The sequence below is a fragment of the Rhinopithecus roxellana genome, chromosome 7 (assembly GCF_007565055.1).
Source record: "Rhinopithecus roxellana isolate Shanxi Qingling chromosome 7, ASM756505v1, whole genome shotgun sequence".
Taxonomy (NCBI): Eukaryota; Metazoa; Chordata; class Mammalia; order Primates; family Cercopithecidae; genus Rhinopithecus; species Rhinopithecus roxellana.
Window position 1 is genome coordinate 28,357,231 of NC_044555.1, and position 26,566 is coordinate 28,383,796.

Below are 26,566 nucleotides of genomic sequence, written 5' to 3' on the forward strand. Positions count from 1 at the left end.
GAAGTGTGTAGTATGAACCTCTGTCGATATCCCAGGCGCTGTGGAGTCCTGTGGGGATATGGACCAAGCTCCATGCTTGCAGCTCTGAGAGATGCCTTCACATCAGCAGCAGCTGTTAGTGGCATTAAGATGTGAATGGCTTCCAGAAGCCTCTCAGTGTTCTAAGGATACTATTCGTCAATTCTCACAGAATCCTTCAATGATAAGCAAGAGAAATGGAGAATTTTTTTCCTGCCTTCTTCTCTCTCCTGTCTCTCTTTCTTCTTACAGTTGGAGAGTTAGAATTCAGAGAAAGATTAAGCAGATCGCCTAGCATCACTTAAAAGAGAACAGTCAAGCCAGAACTCAGTCTGGTGCTCATTCCACAAAGCTGTGCTTCCTGTAACTTAAACAGGTCTGTGTTTTAATGAATTCATGGCATATGGGCCATAATAGTCAAAGCGCCTGGCATTTCCTGGAATTTATGATCTGGTAGGGAATAGGTCATTTTCTACTTTTGAATGAATTTTCACATGCCTAGCTTTGGAGTTGAGAAACCTGACAGAAGTGAACATAGTTTCTGGAATAAGTAATGCTTTTTTGTTTGTTTGTTTGTTTGTTTGTTTGTCCTGCTATCTGTATCCGTATCTTCTTTTCGTCCTCTCAAACCTCATCCCTACCCATGAACTATTGTCCCAACTTCTCTAGCATTTTTAGAGTCAGTGGCAAGATAGTGTTCTTTTTCTTGGTTTTTTTTTTTTTTTTTTTTTTACGGAGTCTCACTCTGTCACCAGGCTGACGATTCTCCTGCCTCAGCCTCCTGAGTAGCTGGGACTACAGGCGCATGCCACCACACCCAGCTAATTTTTGTATTTTTTAAGTAGAGACATGGTTTTACCATGTTGGCCAAGATGGTCTCAATCTCCTGACCTCGGGATCCGCCCACCCCGGCGGATCACTATCTTACAGTGGCAAGATAGTGTTCTCAATGTCTGCATTGTGGGAGAAGAAAAGTATTTTGATTGCTGTCTTCTCTGTGAAATTCCAGTGAAGTTCATAGCCCTTCATCATCCATCATCTCTGGTGACCTACAGTTGTTGGAAAAACAGTTGTCTTTATAGGCAAAGAACTCTCCTCCTGATCTGGATTTGTGTTTCTGATTTCTAAAAAACCTTGTTGATCCAGGTAGCAGTGAAAGTCTGTGAATTCAGAAATGGCCTGACCAATGTATTTTTTTTTTTTTTTTTTTGAGACAGGCTGGAGTGCAGTGGTGCGATCTCCGCTAACTGCAACCTCCACCTCCCAGGTTCAAATGATTCTCCTGCCTCAGCCTCACCAGTAGCTGGGATTACAGGTGTGCACCACCACGCCCAGCTAATTTTTGTATTTTTAGTAGAGACGGGGTTTCATCATGTTGGCCAGGCTGGTCTCAAACTCCTGACCTCAAGTGATCCACCTGCCTTGGCCTCCCACAGTGCTGGGATTACTGGTGTGAGCCACAGGGCCCGGCCCAGTGAGCTCTGTTTTTGACAGAGTCTTCCAGAATTGCATTGAGTGTGACAGCAGTAGCTGGTTTCCCAAAGATCTATTTGGTCCCACTTGCTGAGAAAGCTGCCACTGAGTATTTGTTGTAAGCATTTAAATCTCACTAAAGGTTATACCAATTAATACCAAGGAGCTTAAGTAAATATCTATGCCACTGATATTGATGTTTGTGCTGTGTTTCTAAAATGAATTGAAGTTTCCCCAAAGCCTGACCTTCTCTTCTCCAGCAAATCCTTGGTTGCAGTGGATGGCAGTAATTTTTTTAAGGGCATTAAATTAAGTTTCTCAGGAGTGCCTTTTAAAGGAAATTTTTCCATGCTTTTTTTTTTTCTAATATCTTATATGTTCAGTTCTTATTGGCTTACAAGAACTCTTTAAAAAATGGAGTCCCTGAATACTTCTGTGAAATGCATTCTTTTCTGAGACAGACTGTCATGGGAGCTATTTAGAGCCTACATCATTTAGTTTGAGAGCTGAATGATGCACTTTTCCAAGCATATTCTTAACTCAAACAACAAAAGACTTCAAATTTGCCGAGTATTTCCAGACCCAGGGAATGTCAGGGAACCATAGATTGTCACGGTCTTCTATTGCCCTAGCAGCTCTCTAGAAGCAACACTAGAATTTCTAAAAGGGAACCTCAGCATGCTAAAGCCATTGGCATGACCCTGGGTTCACTGGCATCTAGGAAGCTCCTTTTCTCTGTGTTGAAGTTCCCCTGTAATACACCCAGGTTAAAATATTTGGAATTCCTAACCCTATATAATGAGGAAACCTTTAAGTTTCAAAGATCCCAGTTCAAATCTAAACACTTCGAAAGCTCGGAAATAAGTTTCCTGGGTTTGGAATTCATTGCACATGTGCAAGACTCAGGGTCCATAGGGGGCACACAAAAAGACTCGTGTCTCTGTCACTGAGACAGAGGCTGGGGGAGAAAAGACACACTTTCCCAGAAACTCAGTTGGGGCAGGTGCACAGTATCTATGCTGGATCTCATGAGCAAGCATGGGACAAGACTGTTCCCATGGTAATTCCCCAAGGTTAACCAGCTGTGACAGGGGAAAGTGATAGCCGCATGATTCATGAATGTGTATAACTGAACTGTCCCAGGCTAGGTTCATGGGTCAAATAGGAGATCAGTGTCTGAGGTCAAGTTTCAGGCTGCTGCATGTGCTGGCCTCTAAGCAGAAGGAAAGGGAAGCAGTAAATGTCACCTTGAATGATACCCCCCATGCTTGATTCGACACCAGTTAGGAAGGGAATTTGTAGGGTCCTACGATGAAAAACTGTTTGGTTTCTTTCCCTTTCTCTCTGCTGTCACATGAGACTAGACCAGGAGAAAACAGAAAGCTCATAATTTTATTTGGCCTTCATTGAGTGTAGGCTGGTATCGTTTCATTTGTTTGGATCTTATAGGGCTTCTCAGATTCACCACCTATTTACTGGGTTTATAAGCTGATTATTTTAAAATTGGAATGATGGATGAGAACATTCCATGGTTTATTGTGGGAGGGAGAATATAGCCAAAGAAACAATGACCTATGGTGTAAGGCCATAGGCATGTCAAAATCAGAATCTGTACCAATTCAAGTAACTTCCTCCTGAATCTCAGATTACCTTGGGAAAGTGTATGATTTTTTTGTACTAGCATTTCAAAACATTTAAGCTTCCGTAATGACGGCTTGATTTAATTCCAAACGCATTACCTCCTACAGATACAACATGAGAGCAGAAATCGACTTTGTAAATAGCGTGGATCAAATGAGGCCCAGTGACTTGCACAATCCACTAAGTGGCAAAACCAAGACTAGAATATCAGAATGTACAGCTTTGTCTTTTGAGCAAGATTGCCTTTGTTTTTACCAAACGAATTTTGAGGCCATGCATTTGTTGAATGAATTCTACTTTAGATTCATTCAATACAATATTTTGCTCCTTTTCTTACAAAAAGTACTACAACAAAGAAGTGTTGAAATTCCATTTGCCACTCGGTTATTAAGTGATATGTGTTATATCACATGAAGCACATACAAAATTAAATAAGTCACTTTTGTGTGCTTTTACAGTGTTAGGTTTATAAATCTTATCTTAGTGGAATAGACTTGTTTATAAATGTTCTTGAAATTTCATTGTGTAAATCTAGTTTTATCATAAGAAACTACCATTCAAGCCAGTAGTCAAAAAACTTGCTTTCCTATACCTATAAGCATAGGCTTAGAATAAACTGAAACCAAATTGAGGCGGGCTTATCAACTGAATTTCAAGAGGCATTGCAGGTGAAATTTTAATGTTTTTATTTTAACAAGCAGTGAAGTTAGTGAATTCCTTGTTCTTAAACAGATTCTGTTAAGAAGGACATATTACTTGAGATTGTTTAATCCAGCAAAAGTTTTACCCTATATTTTTAACTAGTCCCACAGTTGATAGGGAAAGGTCCTGGTTTATAATATGAGACAATTCCTTTTTCCTTTTTGTTTATTTTTGGATTTTATTTTTAAGTAATAATACTTTTGCTTGCATGGGAATTGTAGACTGTCCTTTATCCTTTCTCAAAGAATAAAAGTCCTACTCATTTTCCATAACTGTGTTTCAATATCAGTTTCTTTGTGAAGTATTGTTGATTTCTAACCCCTTCACAGGTTCTAGAATACATTCCTTCCTCTTCAGTATTCTCAAGAGGCATCTATTCTAACAGTTAATTCTACCCTCTGAGATCATTTATTTGTTGAGCACCTACTACATACCAGGCACTGGTCTAAGCTTAGGGATAGATAGAACAGTGAACAAAACAGATAAAGTCTCCAGTCTCACGGAGGTTATTACTCTAGTGGGTGGATATGACAATAAATGAATAAGTATTGGAAGGAAGAAAAAGCGAGGGAAGGGAGTTAACGAGTGCCAGGGAGAGGTGGGTTACTATTTTGTATTGAGTGGTTGGAGGATGCCTCACTGGGAAAGTGACATTTGAGCAGAAACCTTAAGGAAGAGGGGGGTGTGAGCTAGGCAGATATTTTGGGGAAGAGAATTCTGAGCAGAGGGAGTAACAATACAAAAGACTGTGCTTGGCCCATTTGAGGAATAGCAAGGACAGTGATGTGGAGTAAGTGAGGAGAAAGGCATAAGGGGATAGGATCAGGCTCTGAAAAGCACTTGGATTTTTACTCTGAGTGGGAAGTGGAGTCATTGGGAGGTGTTCAGCCAAGGAGTGATGGGGCTGCAGTGCTGAGAATAGACCGTTGACTGGTGAAGGGAGAAGAGAATGATGGCTTGCACTGGAAAGTGGAAAGAAGTGGCTATACTCTAGATATATTTTGAAGTGAGAACATAATTGCAGAATTGATGGATTGGACATGGGTGTCGGAAGCCAAGGATGCCTCCAATGATTCTGCCTTGAGCAGGTGGAAAAATGGAGTTTCCAGATACCAATATGGGGTAGGTGGTGCAAGAAACAGGCAAGGGGGCAAGATTAGGAGTTTTGCTTTGGGACTTGTTAATTACTTTTTTACTTTAAAAATAATTTTTAATTGAAATATCACATTCTAACAGAAAAGTGCTCATCGAATTTTCACAAAACAACTGCATCTGTAACTTGCATTGAGACTAAGAAATCAAACACTCTAACAGACACAGAGGCAGAGATTACAAGTAGGCATCTTGGATAGACAAGTCTATAGTTCAGGGGAGATATACACGTGGGATTTGTCAGCATAGAGAAGGCAGTTAAAGCCATGAAACAAGATGAAATTACCTAGGAAGTAAATGTGGATAGAGAAGAAAAGAGGTCTGAAGTCTGAGCTGTGGGACCTTCTAACGTTTAATGGTTGGGGAGATGAAGGGGAAACAGCAAAGGATACTGAGAGGAGCACATGGTGATGTAGGAGACCCAGGAGAGAGTCAGAACAAAGAAAGAGTGTCTACTAAGTACAGGAACTCTGCCATAAGGATTGGGAATATGCAGTGAACAAGATCCAGGTCCCTTCCCTACCCTCATGTCAAGTGGGGTAAAACATGACATGTTGAAAAAAAAAAAAAAAAAAAGACATGGAAAAAAAATCCTATCGATCTATCTACCTATCTTTCCATATTTTATTATGAAGTATAACACAGACTAAAAAGAAATGTAACTTTTTATTTATTTATTTATTTATTTATTTATTTATTTACTTTTTGAGACAGAGTTTCACTTTTGTTGCCCAGGCTGGAGTGCAATGGTGTAATCTCGGCTCACCACAACCTCTGCCTCCCGGGTTCAAGTGATTCTCCTGCTTCAGCCTCCCGAGTAGCTTGGATTACAGGCATGCGCCACCATGCCTGGCTAATTTTATATTTGTAGTAGAGACAGGGTTTTCCCACGTTAGTTTGGCTGGTCTCAAATTCCCGACCTCAGGTGATTCGCCCACCTCGGCCTCCCAAAGTGCTGGGATTACAGGTGTGAGCCACCGTGCCTGGCCAAGAAATCTAACTTTTGATGGGGGGATCTGATTTAGTCAGGAATGGCTTCTCTGAGGAAGTAATGTTTAACTTGAAGCTTGATGGATGAAAAGGGATTTTCCAAGATCAAATATGGGGGATGTATTAGTTTCCCAAGGCTGCTGTAACAAAATACCATAAGCTGAGTGGCTTAAAACACAAGAAATTTATTCTTTCACAGTTCTGGCAGCTAGAAGTCAGAAATCATGGTGCAGCAAGGCCATGCTCTCTGTGACTCTACAGAAGAATTCTTTCTTGCCTCTTCCAGCTCCTGGTAGCTCCTGGCATTTCTTGATTTGTGACAGCATAATTTTAATCTCTGTCTCCACATGGCCTACTTCTCTGTGTGTGTCTCTGTGTCCTCTCCTCTTCTTAAAAGGACATCAATTATTAGGTTTAGGGCCCACCCTAAATCTAAGATGATTTCATCTTGATATCCTTAATTAGTTATGTCTGCAAAGATGTTATTTCCAAATGAGGTCACATTCTTTTTTAAAAATAAATTTTATTGTTTTCAGATACGTGGCGTGCAGTCACCAAATGAGGTCTCATTCTGGGGTTCTGAGTGGACATGATTTGGAGGGAACACTATTCAACCTCATACAGGGAATGAACAGAAGAAATAACATGTTTGAAGCAGTAGTGTGTTGGAGCTGACTCAAACCTGCTATCAAGAGCCAACTGTTAAATTTTCAGCAATTTTGTTATCTGGTTGACATTGGTAACTTGAAATTGATCACAGTGTGAATATTTGCATTGTGGAAACTGGCAAATGCCACAAATCATGTTTGTTTATTTTTCTTCTGGAGAGCCCATTGTTAAACATTTACCAGCACACCACTGGTTTGAAGGCCTTGTATCTGAAAAGACATGTGTCTAGCATGGCTGGCCTATAAGGAAGTGTGGACTGGAGGGGAAGGACAGGACAGGTCATGTAGGGTCTTGAAGATCACAGTAAGGATTTTAGATATATTTTTTTCGAGACAAGGCTTTGATCTGTCTCCCAGGCTGGAGTGCAGTGGTGCGATCTTGGTTCGCTGCAATCTCCACCTCCTAGGCCTAGTGATCCTCCCACCTCAGCCTCCCGAGTAGCTGGGACTACAGGCACATACCACCAAGGCCATCTAATTTTTTTTTTTTTTGTAGAGATGGAGTTTTGCCATGTTGCCTAGGCTGGCCTGGAACTCCTGGGCTCAAGGGATCTGCCTACCTCAGCCTCCTAAAGTGCTGGGATTACAGGCATTAGCCACCATACCCAGCCAGGATTTTAGATTTTAACCCAAGTGCAACTGGGGGATATCTGAGAGTTTTAATCAGCGGAGTGGCACGGTCAGATTTGTGTCATTGTTCTAATTGTTTATATGCCAGTCCTTCCTAACAGAGAGCAGGTAGGAAATCCTTGACAGGGATTTCATCTTCATTATTTTTTGTTTCTCCCATGAATTTGGCGTAGAATAGGCAGTTGATAAATGCTCATCCATCCAAATGCGGTTTTATAAATACTATGCATACTAGTAAAAGCAATGGTTAATGAACCAGCAAAAATGATTGATACGGTTTGGATTTGTGTCCCCACCCAAATCTCATGTAAAATTGTAATTCCCAATGTTGGAGGAGGGACCTGGTGGGAGGTGATTGGATCATGGGGGCATATTGCCCTCTTGCTGTTTTCCTGATAGTGAGTGAGTTCTCACAAGATCTGGTTGTTTAAAAGTGTGTAGCACCTCCCCCTTCTCTCTCTCCTGCCCCGGCCATGTGAAGACGTGCCTGCTTCCTCTTTGCCTTCTGCCATGATTGTAGGTTTCCTGAGGCCTCCCCAGAAGCAGAGGCCTGTATAGCCCATAGAACCATAAGCCAAGTAAACCTCTTTTCTTTATGAATCACCCAGTCTCAGATATTTATGGCAGTGTGAAAACGGACTAATACAATGATCAAACATGAAGATATCATGAGGATTCATAAAACAGTTCTATCATTCTGGTACACAATCCATTTAACAGACATCTATTTAGAACCTGCTGTCTATAGGCACCGTGCGGATACAGCAATGAAGAAGACACAGTCCTACTCTCAAGTTGGAATCTTGTGGAGAACACACCAAAGCCTGTCAGAGTCCCTTGTGATAAACTGTATGACAAAGTAAACATGGGCAGGTCTCCTGAATTTGGGGGACTTGGGGAAGCTCCCATGGGAAGCACAATTTTTACAGATAGTATTGCTGCCTGGAATGATACACTGAGTTCAATATCATCCTCTAAAAATGGTGGTACACAAGCTTGGGGAAATGAGGATCTGAAGGGCTTTGTCCCTTTGAAGTGACCCTCAAAGCTTGTTATACGCTCTACTTGCCCATATTCACCATTGCTATCACTTTTATCCCTTCAGGCTGTGGTAGGCAGAATTCTAAGATGATTCCAATGAACCTTGTCCTTGTATAATCCTCTTCCCTTTGAATGTGAATATGATAGTGCTCCCGTGCTGACATTATGTTATACAGCAAAAGGGAGATTACCTTGGGTGGGCCTCACCTAATCAGGTGAGCTTATTTTAAAAGCAGAGTGTCCTCTGGCTGCTCCCATAAGAGTAAGTTGTAGATTTCAAGCCCAAGAAGGATTCAGTGCACTGTGGCTGGCTTGAAGATGAAGGGGAGAGTGTGAGAAAGAATGTGAGACCATTTCTAAGAGCAGTGGATGGCCCCCAGCTGAGAACCAGGGAGGAAATAGACTTCAGTCCAACAGCTGCAAGGATCTGAATTCTGCCAACAGTTAGGATTAACTTGGAAGTCAGTTCCTTCCCCAGACTCTCCAGACAAGGACCCAGCCAGGCCAACACCTTGATTTCAACCATGTGATACCTTGAGCCGAGAACCAGCCATCCTGTGGCTGACTTCTGACTTACATGCACTGTGAGCTAATAAATTAGTGTTGTTTTAAGCTGCTACATTTGTGGTAATTTCTTACCGAACAATGGAAAACGAATGCAAGGGCCTCCACTCTGAAGGGTTGGCTCAGGAAGAGTGAGGACAAAATTTCTTTTACTCCCTCTGCTGAGGTAGGGTGAGAAAAGCTTAGTGTTAGTTAGCAGAGCAGGAGCTGAGCACAAAGAGATGTCTGTGAAGTACCAGAGGCTCCTAAAGGGACAGGAGTGACATTATTACAAGGTGTTATTATATATGATTATGACTTCACAACTGTCCTCTGAATTACAAATTACATTTATGGCCTTCTGTGCCAATTCTTACATGGTGTGCTATGATGAATAAGGAGCCTGCAATACCGTGGGCCTCGCAGGCACAGATGCAAATCCTTGTCACGCAGAAGCAAACCACATGAGATATTGCGTCATGTTGTTTCACAATCCAAGGTGCTCTCTTGGAATAACTGTTCTCTTTCTGCAGGTTAGACAGATGCTTTGGAAGGTGTGAGGCCTTGGGCAGGATCCAGAGTTTGATTTGCTATACAGAAGCGGCAGCTTGAGCAACAGACTAGTGACAAAAAAGAATTGCAATGTTTCTAGAAGTTTCTAAACTGTGCAAGGGGAATAGTGTGGCCTTTGTGTGACTGTATCTCAAAAGAGGATTTCTAATGTAGTGAGACATGGTAATGGCTTCCTTTACTTTTTAGGTATTGGTATAGCTGATTTTATGAAGCCTGTTCTGATGTATGGAGCAGACGAATGATAGGGGGCTCATGGCGGCACTTGGAGTTTGTTTTTGGAGGTTCATTTCCTTCAGATTCCTCCTTAAGATGAGTTCTGACTCAGATTTTGTACTACCCAGCTATTCTCCTTTACCTGAAGTTGGGTATCTTTAGGAGTAATCAATCTTACTTGATTCTATGTAAAATCAATGCATTCTGGGGGATATAGATGATAGGGAATGGCTTATAGGGAATCTTTAGAGGAAATAGAAGCATCTGCTCCTTCTCCCACACAGATATCCTTGAAATAACATAATGATAATACCTTTTCTTTATATAGCGCTGTCACTCTTTTTCTTTTCTTTTTGAGATGGAATCTCGCCCTGTCCCCAAGGCTGGAGTGCAGTGGCGTGATCTCAGCTCACTGCAACCTCTGCCTCCTGGATTCTAGCAATTCTCCTGCCTCAGCCTCCTGAGTAGCTGGGATTACAGGCACCCGCCACCACGTCTGGCTAATTTTTGTATTTTTGGTAGAGATGGGGTTTCACCATGTTGTTCAGTCTGATCTCAAACTTCTGACCTCAGGTGATCCACCTGCCTTGGCCTCCCAAAGTGCTGGGATTACAGGCATGAGCCACCACATCCAGCCTATATAGCACTATCACTCTTTCAAACAGCACATGCATGGATGAATCAAAAACAATTATTATCCCCATTTCACACAAATGGTGAAGATCAATAAGTTCCTGTTGAGAAAAAACAGATCAGATCAAATATCTGAAACTCGATATATAAATGAGAATAGAATTATAAGAGCAGAGTACTGAGTAACAGTGACAATGTCGATGACAATGATGATGATTTTGGAAGAGGGTTGGAATGAGAGGAACCTTGCTGGTTGTTTAATATGGATCTTGACTTAGAAATTTTTGTTTATTTGTTTTTGTAACTTCTAGGGTAGGCTTGAAAAGGAAGCTATCACCTACTTGACAAAGATACATTCAAAGGAGAAAAATGAGTTTTGTTAACTCAAAATATTTCTCACAAAAAATATTTCATGGTAGGTACAAATCAATTTTTCTTTAAAAGTGACTTCTTCAATATCGTTTGTTTTACAATTGTTTTCACATATTTTTGCCTTTTTAAGTTTTAAGGAAGAGCCCTTTTAATCAATTTACAGCAATATTCCTTTTTTTTTTTTTTTTTTTTTTTTTTTTTTTTTTTTTTTTTGAGACAGAGTCTCATTCTGTCGCCCAGGCTGGAGTGCAGTGGCGCGATCTCGGCTCACTGCAACCTCTGACTCCCAGTTTCAAGCAATTCCCCTGCCTCAGCCTCCCGAGGTAGCTGGGATTACAGGCGCATGCCACCACACCCAACTAGTTTTTGTATTTTTAGTAGAGACGGGACTTCACCATGTTGGCCAGGATGGTCTTGATCTCTTGACTTTGTGATCTGCCCGCATCCGCCTCCCAAAGTGCTGGGATTACAGGTATGAGCCACCGGGCCCAGCCAGCAATATTCTTTTGTTCATTACTTGATGTGAGACATACCTGGGGAACACTTGGGCAGGGACAAGTTGATGAACCTCATGAAAATGCTCCCTTATCAGGCTAGTATCCTGGTACACCTTGGAAAGGGAAGGGGTACAAGACCAGGTCCTTTCAAACTTATTTGTACTTTTCTAAAGTACTTGTTATAAATGCACCAAAACTTCAGTGGATATAGCTGTCATAAAATACTCTTAAGACTCAGAGTAATAAATCATGGATATGTAGGAAACAGAAGAAGTACCTATACTGTGTCTTCAAATAGTCATGGACAAAATCACACGTTTGCTTAACTACCACACACTTGATAGTTCATCAACAAATAATTATTGAGCCACATATACAGATAAGGTCCCAGCCATCATGGTTACATTCTAGTTGGTGGGGGGATGCAGAAATTTAAGAAGTGAAAATTAAATAAGATAATTCGGCCGGATGCGGTAGCTCATGCCTGTAATCCCAGCACTTTGGGAGGCCGAGGCGGGTGGATCATCTGAGGTCAGGAGTTTGAGACCAGCCTGGCCAACATGGTGAAGCCCTGTCTCTACTAAAAAAAAAAAAAAAAAAAAAAAAAAAAAAATTTAGCCAGGCACGGTGGCGTGTGCCTGTAAATCTCAACTACTCGGGAGGCTGAGGCAGGAGAATCACTTGAACCCTGGAGGTGGAGGTTGCAGTGAACCAAGATTGTGCCACTGCACTCTATCCTGGGCAAGACAGAGGGAGACTCTGTCTCAAAAAAAAAAAAAAAAAAAGGTAATTCAAGGTAGTAAAGGAGATCAGAATATGTCACTCCTAAATATGCTACCGCAGCTTAAAGATGATTTTGAGCTGAAGTCAATTAAGAAACAGTAGACACAAAAGAAACTCTCTGCCTGTTGTCTTTCTACCTAGAAGCAGGACAAAAATTTCCATTTATAATGGTGTGTCCCTGTCTTGTACCAAGGAAAGAACTACTCTTATCACTAAAGACACCACCAACCTCAGTCTGCACACCAAACCTTACTAAACATCTTTTATCTACTATTAGCTTCCTCCACATATTTACCCTCCCATAATTTAACTGCTCCTAGAAGCCCAAATCCCTCTTCCTTGGTCTAGTCATGTCTCCATAATTTATCATACTTTTAATTATTTATTTATTTTTTATTATTTTCAATTAATTTATTTATTCATTTTGAGACAGAGTCTCACTCTGATGCCCAGGCTGGAGTGTAGTGGCATAATCTTGGCTCACTGCAACCTCCGCCTCCCAGGTTCAAGCAATTCTCCTGCTTCAGCCTCCCAAGTAGCTGGGATTACAAGTGTGCACCACCATGCCCGGCTAATTTTGTGTATTTTTAGTAGAGACAGGGTTTCACCATGTTGGTCAGGCTGGTCTCGAACTCCCGAACTCAGGTGATCTGCCCACGTCGGCCTCCCAGACTGTTAGGAATACAGGCATGAGCCACCGTGCCCAGCCTGTAAATGACATCTTAGTAGAGACCTGAGCTTCTGCACAGCAAAAGAAACTACCATCAGAGTGAACAGGCAACCTACAGAATGGGAGAAAATTTTTGCAACCTACTCATCTGACAAAGGGCTAATATCCAGAATCTACAAAGAACTCAAACAAATATACAAGAAAAAAACAGGCCGGGCGCGGTGGCTCAAGCCTGTAATCCCAGCACTTTGGGAGGCCGAGACGGGCGGATCACGAGGTCAGGAGATCGAGACCATCCTGGCTAACATGGTGAAACCCCGTCTCTACTAAAAAATACAAAAAACTAGCCGGGCGAGGTGGCGGGCGCCTGTAGTCCCAGCTACTTGGGAGGCTGAGGCAGGAGAATGGCGTAAACCCGGGAGGCGGAGCTTGCAGTGAGCTGAGATCCGGCCACTGCACTCCAGCCCGGGCGACAGAGCGAGACTCCGTCTCAAAAAAAAAAAAAAAAAAAAAAAAAAAAAAAAAAAAAAGAAAAAAACAAACAACCCCATCAAAAAGTGGGCAAAGGATATGAACAGACATTTCTCAAAAGAAGACATTCATACAGCCAACAGACACATGAAAAAATGCTCATCATCACTCGCCATCAGAGAAATGCAAATCAAAACCACAATGAGATACCATCTCACACCAGTTAGAATGGCAATCATTAAGAAGTCAGGAAACAACAGGTGTTGGAGAGGATGTGGAGAAATAGGAACACTTTTACACTGTTGGTGGGATTGTAAACTAGTTCAACCATTATGGAAAACAGGATGGCGATTCCTCAAGGATCTAGAACTAGATGTACCATATGACCCAGCCATCCCACTACTGGGTATATACCCAAAGGATTATAAATTATTCTACTACAAAGACACATGCACACGTATGTTTATTGCGGCACTATTCACAATAGCAAAGACTTGGAATCGACCCAAATGTCCATCTGTGACAGACTGGATTAAGAAAATGTGGCACATATACACCATGGAATACTATGCAACCATAAAAAAGGATGAGTTTACGTCCTTTGTAGGGACATGGATGCAGCTGGAAACCATCATTCTTAGCAAACTATCACAAGAAGAGAAAACCAAACACCACATGTTCTCACTCATAGGTGGGAACTGAACAATGAGATCACTTGGACTCGGGAAGGGGAATATCACACACTGGGGCCTATCATGGGGAGGGGGGAGGAGGGAGGGATTGCAGTGGGGAGTTATACATGATATAAATGATGAATTGATGGGTGCTGACGAGTTGATGGGTGCAGCACACCAACATGGCATAAGTATACATATGTAACAAACCTGCACGTTACGCACATGTACCCTAGAACTTAAAGTATAATAAAAAATAAAATAAAATAAAATAAAATAAAATAAAATAAAATAAAAGACCTGGGGCATACCAAGATCTTAGAAAATGTATTCCAGGCAGAGGGAATAGCAAGTGAAAAATTCCTGGGCTAGGCATCCGCTTGGATATTTAATTGGAAGAAAGAAGGCCAGGGTAGCTGAAGTGGACTGGACCATGGAGGAAGTTGAACTGGAGGAGGTCAAAAATGTCTACAAGAGTCAGGCTGTATGGGGTATTAGAGGCCAATGGTTCCCAAACTCCAGCGAACATCAGAATCACCTGGAGGGATTAAGTCACAGGTACTTGGGTCCCATCCCTAGAGTTTCTGATTCTGGAGGTCTGCGTGAGTTTGAGAATTTACATTTTTAACAAGTTTACAGATGCTGCTGCTGCTGCTGCTGGTCCAGGCACCATGTTTTAAGAACCACTGTTAGGCCAAAGGAAGGTGCTTAGATTTTATTTTAATAACAATGGGAAGCTATTGAGGTTATTTTAAGCAGGATGTTAAGCAGGTTTGAAACTTGATTTTGAAGGGGTTCAGAACATGTCACCCCAAAATATGCCATTTTGGCATATTGATTATTTTGAGCTAAAAGAAATTGAGAACCAGCCAATGCAAGAAAAAAGCTCTTCACCTCCCCCTCAACTGCCTAAAATAAAATATAAAATCCCCCTTTTGTAAAGGAAATTTGCATTTATAAAGGAAATCTTATTGGTAGAGGTATCTGTACCAGGAAGAGAGCTACTTCAAGACAACTTTCATCACCTGAGAGACTTTTATCTGTAAAACAAGGCAACCTTTATTCACCATACATTTTTTCTCTGCTCCTTTCCATAATCTGTCTCCACCACCCCACAAAAGTCCCATGCCCCTATTCTTTTCTATAGCTCAGCAGGATAGATAAGCCTCAATCATTTGGCTGCTTCCTTGAGTCTCATATTTTTGTGGGACTTCTGTGTTTATTTACATAATTAAAATTATTTTTATCTTGTTAATTTGTCTTATGCCAATGTAATTTGTAGACTAGCCAAAGAACGTAGAAATGTAGAAGGAAGCAAGTTTTCCTCCCCTACAGTTTGTGTAATTACAAGGCCCCTTTGGTTGCTGTTTGGAGAACAGACTGATAACAAAAAAGGAAGAGACCAGATGCCATCATATTGAGTCTTGGTTGAGCTTCTGATAACTGAATTTGAGGCTCCTTTCTGCTATTGTTAAAGACAAACCAGAGCCTGACAGCAGTAAAAGTGGTAAAACAGATTTTATCTAGGACTATTGCCATAGTGGAAAAAATACTTCAGTATAGGACTGGAATCAATTCTGAATACAACAAAAAAAGTAGGAATTTATTGCCAGGGAGCAGGGCCCATGGGGGTCAGTGGATGGGAAATTACTAAGAGGAAACATCAGGGGTAAGGGGGATTTCTGGCTAAACTGGCCTAACAAGATTCTTACTGAAGACAGGCCAGAGGAATCACACATCACCTGGGGGATGGTGAAGGACAAGGAAACTGATTAGATATTGAGGGTGATCAGTTATTGAGTTGGGGGGCAGTTTCTGGCTAAACTGATGTAGCAGGATTCTTGCTAAAGTTGAGGGATGCAAAGATGGACATGGAAGTCCAAAAGTTGAGACCCATTTGGGAAAATAATTCAGAGGAGCCTGACAAAAGTTTGGTCAAGGAGAGTCTGTCACTATCTGCTCGATCAATATAATTTAAGTTAGAAACTCATCCCTCAACACATGTACCCTACATAAACCTATTCAGTTGAGAATCTGACACTTGCTATTCAAACCATCTTTCATGTACATAATAGGGTATCTTCAATTCAATTCAATAAGTATGTATTGAACATTTATAATGTCCCAAAATAAAGGAAATATGAAATAATTGGGGGGCAAATAGAGTGAATATAGACAGTTGGGGTATACCGTGTAATCACCCAATGGGATCTTCTTGCCCTCTGCACAGATAGAGCCAATTCACTGAGACAGCAATATTGCAATAAAGAAAGAGTTTAATCCAGGGCTAGCCATGTGGAAGACAGGAGTTCATTACTCAAATCAGTCTTCCTAGGAACTCGGAGGCTAGAATTTTTGTGAATCATTTGGTGGGCAGGGGGCTAGGGAATGGGTGCTGATGATTGGTTGAGGATGAAATCACAGGGGTGTGGAAAATGGTCCTTATTCACTGGGTCTGCCTCTGTGCAGGGTCCACAGGACCAGGTGAGTCACAAGTCATAGGTCTGAGTAGAGTCAATCAGTTGCCAGAATGCAAAAGTCTAAAAAACATCTCAAGAGACCAATCTTAGGTTCTACAATAGTGATTTTACCTATAGGAGCAATTGGGGAAGTCATAAATCTTGTGACCTCTGGAACAATGACTGGTTATCATTTGACTACCCCTACATCTCAGCAGAGTTCAGGCCCCTCCCATAATCCTAACCTTGTGGCCTTTCATTAGCTTCACAAAGGCAGTTTCAGTCTCCAAACAAGGAGGGGATAGTTTTAGGAAGGGCTATTATCATCTTTGCTTTAAGGTTAAACTATAAACTAAATCCCTCCCAAAGTTAGCTTGGCCTATTCTCAGCAATGAACAAAGACAGCTCAGAGGTTAGAAGCGAGATGGAGTCAACTATGTCATAGTTCTCTTACTGCCATAATTTTGCAAAGGTGGTTTCATAAGCTACCTGTCCATCACTGTACTATTCCTAGTGTTTAGTACAGTACCTAGCATAAAGTCATTTCTTAATATCTGTTGAAAAAAATTCCATGAATAACTACTGATTTTGCAATCAGATGAGCAGAGTGCCTATCTTATTTTGCCACTTCTTGAATGAAACCATTGATGCCACTGAGCCTCAATTTTTTATTTGAATGTTAAGCATCATAACAAAACTTCATAGGGTGTTAAATTATGTCATGTATGTGCTAGAACTGGGATAATTTAAATTCCTGTTATTGTTAATAAAGATTACAAATAAAGACTGTGCAAACAAAGGAAATCACAAAATGTAGTTGTGGGACGTGGTAAATGAAAGACAACACAAGTAAAGGAGAAGGAGGAGGCATGGAGAGTTGCAGGCAGGCATAGTCTCTTTTTTTTTAATTAAAGATAAGTTAAAAATATTTGTTACATTGGCAGCCCAACTTGGGCCAGAGGTTAGATTTTTAGGCTGAACTTGAATGCCTTAATCTTGAATTCACTTATTCATGGAGTTGTGTAACTTTGATCTTTTAAGAAATAAAACACTCTGTTAAAGGCTCAAAAGGCTTTTGTCAGAGGAGACCAGCAAGCAACTCTTAAAACCCTTTTGAAGTGGAAATGATCCAAACTCCCCAAGATTTCACCCATCAGGGGAGAGAGTTTGGTGAGGCTCACCTTAGGAGCTGTCTTTAGCTGTACCCCTAATGCTGTTAACAGCTAGAATTTAACCTTAAGGTATTTGAGCATAATACATGCGTGTGGGAAGAGTCGAGTTGATCTAATTTTAGATAACACAATTGAGAAAGACTGGAGGCGGAAGAGAAGGGAAGACGTGTGTGTGTGTGTGTGTGTGTGTGTGTGTGTGTGTGTGTGTGTTGTCACATGTATGCAGGATATTCCTGCTTCCAGTCTGATACTAATCCAAGGAAACCTACATGAGCTGTGGAAAGTTGAGCTGTGGCTGAGTCAAAGCTCTCCTGTTCTCTTAAATCCCTTCACACATTTCTAGGGACAGAGAGGTTTATAGTTTTTTATTTAGGAAATTCTTCTGTGCCTCGGTTTAGTAAAAATTTAGTAGTAACCCCCAAGTTTGAATTGTTTGAAACTAGAACCTGGTGGCAGAAGGACTTTCTCTGAAGATTTACAAGGAAAGGGTAGATTTCCTTCTTATAGCAATAGTGTCTATGTTATGTTTCGTGTGTGTGGGCTAAATCAGGGTTTAGAGGTATATCTAAAGTGGCTTGCAAAATCCTCCTTCATGGGTTTGGGGGGCAGAGTTGGAGAAGACTTTGCTTGGGTATTGCTTATTGAAGTTCAAATATCCTAGGAGACTGTCACACTCTAATTTATGATCACTTAACAAGGATTAATGAGATTGATATCTAGAGTGGATGGGGTGGGAACCTGGCAGGGTAGAAAGTGGCTGACATCAGAAGTGGTGAGCTGGAGCCAAAGGGCAGACTTTGACCACTTCCAAGTTTAGACTATAGCCCTCTCTTGCACCCCAGGCACAGCAGGTGGGCGAGGGTTTGAGTAGGACTCAGGTTACGCAGACTAGATTCTGGCTCCACTGTGGTGTCCTCTTGACAAAACTTTTAAAATTTTACGTTATACAGAATAAATATGTATTTGATATGTGGAGCTTTTTTTTTTTTTTTTTTTTTTTTTTTGACATTTCCCTCACATGTCCAACAGCTATAGCATGTTTTTCCCCTCTAGGAAGTTGCCTTAGAAGACTCACTCTTCCCATTCTTCCTCTTATTTCCCTTCTTGTTCTCAAGACTCCGCTGAGTTGGCCGTTGGCACCAAGGAGCCTCCATGAAGGAGGCCATTCCAGGATGATGCAGGTACTGCTGATGAACCAGAGTGGTAGTAGATGTAGGGGAGGAAATATCCTTTTCCCTCTACTCTCCTAGGTTCAGTGGCTGAAGCCTGTGAATAAAACTGGTAAAAGAGATTAACAAGAGAAAAAAATAATTTTAATTACATACATATGGGGGTCTTACAAAGAAATGAGACTCAAGGAGGTGGCCGGATGATTGAGGCTTATATACCATCTTAGGCCAAACAAAGGAAAAGGGGTTTGGGGCTTCTGGGTGGGGGAGGCAAGTTATAAGAAGGGGAGGAGAGGAAGCATCTAGTAAATAAGGGTTCTCTGGTTATGCAGATAACATCTCTCAGGTGACAAAAGTTTCTGGAGTAGTTCTCTTCCTCTTATGAAATATCTTTAAAAGTGGAAATTTCCTTTATAAATGTAAAATCTTTTTAAAAGGATAAAATTTATACTCTATTTTTAGGCAGTTAGGGGGAGATAGAGAGTTTTTCCTGCATCTGCTCCTTCTCAAAATAATGCATATGCCAAAAAGGCATATTTTGGGGTGGCATATTTTGGTACCCTTTATAGACTAGGAACTTGGGCTATGGAATCAAACAGAGCTAGATCAAAGGTTTTGCTCTGTGCTTACGAGATTTGTAATATCAGACATCCCTGTGTTATGGAAAGAAAATAGAAATTACTCAGGATTTCAATCTAAAAGTGGTGATAACACAGAGGCATAGGTGCTCGTGTGATTGTTGGGAGGGCTGGAGGAGCAAAGGTCAGGAAAGGTCACTGCTAGCTCTCAGACACACTGGTCACTTTCAGAGACTTAGGAAGTTGCTTCTGTTCAGTCCAGGAAAGGAATTTCAAGAGGCCACCTCTGATAGTGACAGGGAGCTGGCAGCATCAGGGAGGGCGAATAGCAGAGAAACACTCGAAAGCTGATGAAAAAATTAACTGGTGCTTTTCCTTTACCTTCCAAATCTTGTGCAAATACATTTCATCAGGCAAACCTAAAATGAATCCAGAATCCTGCTGGTGAAAGAGTCTGGGAAATGTGATTCCATATGTTTAACCTTTGAAAACCAGGAGAGCATAGAAGGAGGTGCAAAGAATGCTGAACATCAGCACAGCCCGTGTCCAACACAACAAAGCATTATGTCCCTGAGCCTGTGTCCTCACCAGTAAAACAGAGGTCCTAACATTTGCAACTAAATTTTTGGCCATCACCAAAAAGTATGTATGCAAAGTAACTGATACGAAGCTCAAAAACCATTTGTTCCTTTTATTCCACTGGAAAATCATCATCTGATCAAGAAAACCAAAGCACTTTCAGAAAGGAACACAAAAAAGGACTTTTGTGCTACTTAAATTCTTTTTTTTTTTTTTACTGTAAGAATAATAAATGCTCATTTTAAAATTTGTGAAAATACTGTCAGAGGCAAAGTGCACTGGATAATTAACGAGGTGATTTAGTTCAGATTAGTACAATAGGGAGAATATTCATTAGTTAATTCTTCATTAAAGAAGATGTCTAGTACCTGAGGTTTTATAGAGGCACAAAAACCAAGGAGTCTTGGGAAAGGGTGGGCAGGAAGTCTTATGGGAGTCATGAGGAGCCAAGACGAGGGGTAGAGGTGAGTCTGATTTCTGAATACCATTGGCAAGGTGGTCCTTTGCACTTACCCTTTCCTGGAAAGTAAAGAGGTAGAGAATTTATTTCATAATCATTTCTATTTTCTGAGAAAGGGCTCAGATAAAATTCAATGTGCTCAGTCTCCCCTTTTGTTCGAGATGGATCATGAGTTGCTTAATAGCTCAGTGATTATAAAACTCCTGAATAGGGGAGGTAGGGTCTAAGAAATAATCTTTCCAGGACTCTTCTTGGCATTGTTGGGGATCAGGACACACCACCCCAAAATATGACCAGAGACCAAAATATGCCCCTTTGGCATACTGGTTATTTTGAGAAACTAAATACAGGAGTAGTTCTGGAAAGTTGTTCTTTTGGAAGAGAAATTTTTATCTGTAAAGGAAATCTCCATTCATAAGGGTCTCTCCCTTTCAGTAACAGGAGGAGAAGAATGATTAAATCACTCTTAAACAATGGAGAAGGCACGACTTAAATCAGCATAACAAACCTTGCCATTATTTATGGTGCTTTTCCTGGCAATCTGTCTTGGCATGGGCTTTCCCCACACCCTTACTTGTTTCAGATGACAGTGGTATTCGAGCTTGAGGTTTATACTCTTTCTTTGAGATCTACTCTAGATATTTACTAATTTCTCTAAATTTTCTCTCATGTATACCACATATATAAATATATAATATATATTTATATATTAATATAATATAATTATATATTAATATATAACATATTTATATATTATATAAATATAATATATTAATAATATATAATATATAATAACAAATATATATTATATGTTATATATATTAATTATATATAAATATATACTAATAAATATATATAATATATTTGAGACAGGGTCTCACTCTGTTGCCCAGGCTGCAGTGTGGTGACACAATCTTTGCTCACTGCAGCCTCAACTTCCCGGGCTCAAGCATCCTTCTGCAAGTAGCTAGGATTACAGGCGTGTGCTACCACGCCTGAATAATTTTTTAAATTTTTTGTAGAGATGGATTCTCACTATATTGGCCAGGCTGGTCTTGAGCTCCTGGGCTCAAACAATCCTCCTGCTTTGGCCTCCTAAACTGTTGGGATTACTGGCATGAGCCACCACACCTGGCTTAAGATATTGTTAAAGAAAAAATATTCAATGATACTTGTTAAAGTACTGTAAGGAATACTTTACCCAAGACCATCATGGTATTTATAGGGACTACTCAACAGGGTCTTGCAGCAGGGCAGAGAGATTGGACTCAACTCTGAATACAGCCTGGGCAGGTGCGAATTTATGGCCAAGGAGCAGTGTAGGGGTCTGTGGATGGACAACGACTAAGAGGAACATCAAGAGTAACATAGATTCTGGTTCAATTGACCTAACAAGATTCTTGCTGAGGACTGGCCAGGGTGATCAGACATTACCTGGGGGATGATGGAGGATGAGGAACCCAATCAGATATCAATGCTAGGGGATTCTTGTTAAACTGACTTAACAGAGTTTTTTGCTAAAACTGAATTTTACAGAGAAGTGCACAGATGGGCCTAGCAGAAGATTCAAAAGCCTGAGTAAAGTTTGACCAAGCAAAGAATCTTTGTCAATATATGTATTAATAAACTTCTGTTTTTCTCTCTTGTTAATCTGTCTTTTTTTTTGAGATGGGGTCTCACTCTGTCACCCAGGCTGGAGTGCAGTGGTGCGATCTCGGCTCACTGCAACCTCTGCCTCCTAGGTTCAAGCAATTCTCCTGACTCAGCCTCCCGAGTAGCTGGGACTACAGGCGCCTGCCACCAACCCCGGCTAATTTTTGTATTTTTGGTACAGACAGGGTTTCACCACGTTGGCCAGGTTGGTCTCAAACTCCTAATTTCAAGTGATGTGCCCTCCTCAGCCTCCCAAAATGTTGGCATTACAGGTGTGAGCCACTGCGCCCGGCCAGTAATCTGTCTTTTGTTACAGGAAGTCCCAGTTAAGAATGGTTAAGAGTGAAGAGAAATCTATTTTTTTTCCCCCACAGCAATGTCCAGTAAAATCAGTTGATCTATCTTTTGAGAGGCGGTAGCAAAGATAAGTTATTTCAGGGGCCTAGAAATCAGGCATTTCAAAAGAGGGATGCTTAAAGTAAAAAACAGAAACACTGATATAAAAAGAAAAGGTTATGTTAACCTATAAAGAGCTAGGAGTTGAATCCTGAGGGCAACCAGGCTACTGGATTCCAAGAAATGGATAGAGGAAAATCTTCAGATTAAGAATCAGGAGAATTGAAGATATTCAGCAAATTTCTTTGTTGGCATCTCTAATGTGATTAAGATATCAGAGTTTTGGGGAACAAAGGTATAGCGGTTCTTATGACTACTGCACATGCACTCCCTCTGGAGGCCCAAATTTTGAGAGTACCAGTTGATTAGGCAGCGCAGTTGATTGACTTTCTTGATGCTCTCAAGCTAGGATGTCCGTGCTCTTGATAATATTGTCCATGGTTTTGGCTACTACTTATGTAAGAGTGTGTGTACATGACCTGGGCATTTCTTTGGATTTCTTAGTGGTCAAGGCAGTGGTTTGTTCAGACAGAATTCCAGCCCATGCATGGTCATCTGTGAGAGTCCTTTGAGGTATTTATCAAGTTTTTGGGATTCAGTTTGCAAGGTTTCTTCAAGTCCTGGAGGAAAAGGTCAAGTGCAAGGAAGTCCAGCATCTCAATAGGGTTTTGGGCAGTCAGGTTTTAGTTCTTGGTGATTCAGGAGTCAGGCAGGAGAGAGAAAAATTGGAAATATTCGTTTGAAGGGTAGTAGCCAGATATTGAAGAAAACTGAAAGAACTGAAAGTTTGTTAAGCAATTGACCAAGAATCTGGGCAAGATAACAGGATCCAGTCTAATCTGCAGGTAGGAACCCCAACTGGTGTTTCCAGAGGAAGAGAAAGTCAACTAAATCTCCATCAGACAAGACAGAGTTTGTATGATATATATCAGTTTCCTTCAATTTACAAAGCGATGCACAATAGTTCAAAGACAATGAACAGGACCAGGATCTGATAAACCAGAAATATGTGCTACAGATGATACAGAGTTTCCCACCGAAATAAAATTGCTCTCTATAATACTGAAAAATATTCACTTACCAATTCTGTGAACATTTGTTATATAGCTTAGACTATAATGAATATTCAATTCAGTATTCTGATTTATTTTTTCTCCATTAGAAAGGAATTCATTAGAAGAGGAAAATGTTATATATTTGTGGAATGGCACATCACTCTGAAAACAGAATCTAGTTTTTAATGCCAAAAAATTAGCAAATAAAGTTTAAAAATCAATGAGATATAAACTGAGAAATAGAGAGGAAGGAAATGATACTGCAGAATGTCAAATATTTACATAGTGGACTCTCACAAGTGAGTTTCACATATTTATTTTTGGATCCCTCCAGCAGGAACAGACATCAGCACTGAGAGGCCCTTTACTGAAGTATGGGAATGAGTGTGTTTTGATCCTAACTGGAGAGCATTTTGTCTGCCTCAGTGAATGGAGAAGCTGAAGAACACAGCAGCCATCGTGCCTGCTAATTTTGATGTTATGATTTAATACTGGGTTGGCAAACTACAGCCCATGGGCCACATCCAGCCCACTCTCTACTTTTATAGATAAAGTTTTATTGGAATATAGCCGTGTCCATTTGTTTATGTATTCTTTCTTTCTCTTTTCTTTCTCTTTCCCTCTCTCTCTCTCTCTCTTTCTTTCTTTCTTTCTTTCTTTCTTTCTTTCTTTCTTTCTTTCTTTCTTTCTTTCTTTCTTTCTTTCTTTCTTTCTTTCTTTTCTTTCTTTCTTTCTTTCTTTCTCTTTCTCTCTTTCTTTCTTTCACTCTTTCTTTTTCTTTCTCTCTTTGTTTTTCTTTCTCTCTTTCTTTCTTTCAACAGGGTCTTGCTTTGTCACCCAGGCTGCTAGAGTGCAGTGGTACAATCTTGGCTCACTGCCACCTCTGCCTCCAGGGTTCAAGCGAGTTTCCTGCCTCAGCCTCCCTAGTAGCTGGGCATGCCACCATGCCCAACAAATTTTTGTATTTTTAATAGAGACAGGGTTTCACCATGTTGGCCAGGCTGGTCTCAAACTCCTGACCTCAATTGATCCTCCTCGCTAGGCCACCCAAAGTGCTGGGATTGCAGGCGTGAGCCACCGCACCCAGCCTTGTTTATGTATTTTCTATGGTTGCCAGCGAGCTTATAATCCACAAAGCCTAAAATATTTACTATCTGGCCCTTTTTGGAAAAAGTTTTCTGATCCCTGATATTATATAATATAATTTACAATGTCCACATTTTGTCTCTGAAGAGAAGAAAATCTCCTATAAAAAAAAAAAAAAACACCTTGTTAATGGAATGTATTGGATGGTCTTTTGTTTAATACATAATCCTTTTTTTTTGAGCTCCTATTAAGTGCCAGATGTCATACTTGGAACATACTCTCTGCCCTCCAGGGAGTTTTCATCAGGAGAACCAGAGGCAGGAGTGCCTGTAATCTGAGGCAGCCAATGCAAGTGTTAGAGAAGAAGACAAGGGAAAAGCAGACATAAACAAGAGACTGACTTTGTGAGGATCATCAGTGACGGGTTGTGGAGAAGGAATGAATGATGCATAGAAGGAAATGATAGTACATAAATGGGTAAGAATATCAGAAAAGGACATTTCTCACAGGGTGAACATCATTCATTTAAAACTGGTCCAATTGTCCCATAGAACTAATATTTATGGTTTTTAAAATAAATATAGAAATTGACCCTCCCTGGTCTTAAAATCTGAAACTTACAATTGCCTTATCTGAGTTCCTTCCTCAGGAAACCGATCCTCAGGCAAGGCACTGAAACTCATCAGATCACCGCATCTGGACAACGAGATGCCAGACCCCTCATCCATCATCATTGCTTTCTTACCCCTCCTTAATTCCTGTTTTCCCACCTTTCCCACTATATAAAACCTCCAATTTTAGTCGGTTGGAGAGACGGGTTTGAGACTTTGTTTTTCTCCTTGGTCACAGCACCCAATTAAAGCCTTCTTCCCTGGCAATACTCATTGTTTCAGTGATTGGCATTCTGTGTGGGCATCAGCAGGGCCTGGACTGAATCCCTGGCATTTCGGCAACACAATTAAAAAATGTTTATCACATGCCTGGGTATTGGGTATACTTTCGGTGCGCCAAAGTTTCTGTCTTCATGGAACTTACACGGGCAGATTGTGAAGGTATTTTGAAGCAAAAAAACAAAAAAAATGCTCTGTTGGGTGAATGTAAGGCATTTTAGGGAAATATTGTGTTGTCTTCTGTGGCTACTGAATAGGTTGCAGCGGGTTGGGATAGTGGGAAATCATGTGGCTTGGAAAAGTAAACAGAAGTCAGATCATGAAAGGCCTTGTATGCCAAACTGAGGTGTGTGTTTTGCTTTTCGTTTTGTTTTGCTTTGTTTGTTTCTGGCTTGGCAACAGGGAACCACTGGAAGTTTTGAAGATTGTCTGGGTGCTTTATGCTGTTAGACCGATGTGCTTTAGAAGATGAACTCTGGCTTAATATGTGAGAGTAGGAAGAACTGGGTGAAGGGAAGGAAGCCACTTCAGAGGCAAGAGTTAAGAAGGATCTGAACTAGAATATGGGCCATTGCAACAGAAAGGAAGAGGGAAGAAAAAAATTGCAGAGATGGAATTACAGTAATCAGCAATTGATGGAACATAGAGCTGCTGAAGAGGTTTTAAGCCTGAAGTAAAAGTTATTGGCCAGGCACAGTGGCTCATGCCTGTAATCCCAGCACTTTGGGAGGCCGAGGTGGGTGGATCACCTGAGGTCAGGAGTTCGAGACCAGCCTGGCCAACGTGGTGAAACCTCCTCTCTACTAAAAATATAAAAATTAGCTGGTGTGGTGGCGCACACCTGTAATCCCAGCTACTCAGGAGGCTGAGGCAGGAGAATTACTTGAACTCGGGAGGTGGAGGTTGCAGTGAGCCGAGATTGCACCACTGCACTCCAGCCTGGGTGACAGAGTGAAGCTCTGTCTCAAAAAAACAAAAGAAAAGTTATTGCTATTGAAGAGACTGGAAGCACAGGACAGGGAAGTTGAGGTACGAATTATAACAGATTTTCCCAGTGAGAACACATGGACACAGGGAAGGGAATAACACACACTGGGGCCAGTTGGGGGGTGAGGGACGAGGGGAGGGGAGCATTAGGACAAATAGCTAATGCATACAGGGCTTAAAACCTAGATGACGGGGGCCGGGCACGGTGGCTCACGCCTGTAATCCCAGCACTTTGGGAGGCCGAGGCAGGCAGATCACAAGGTCAGGAGATCGAGACCATCCTGGCTAACAAGGTGAAGCCCCGTTTCTACTAAAAAAAAAAAAAAAAACCTAGATGA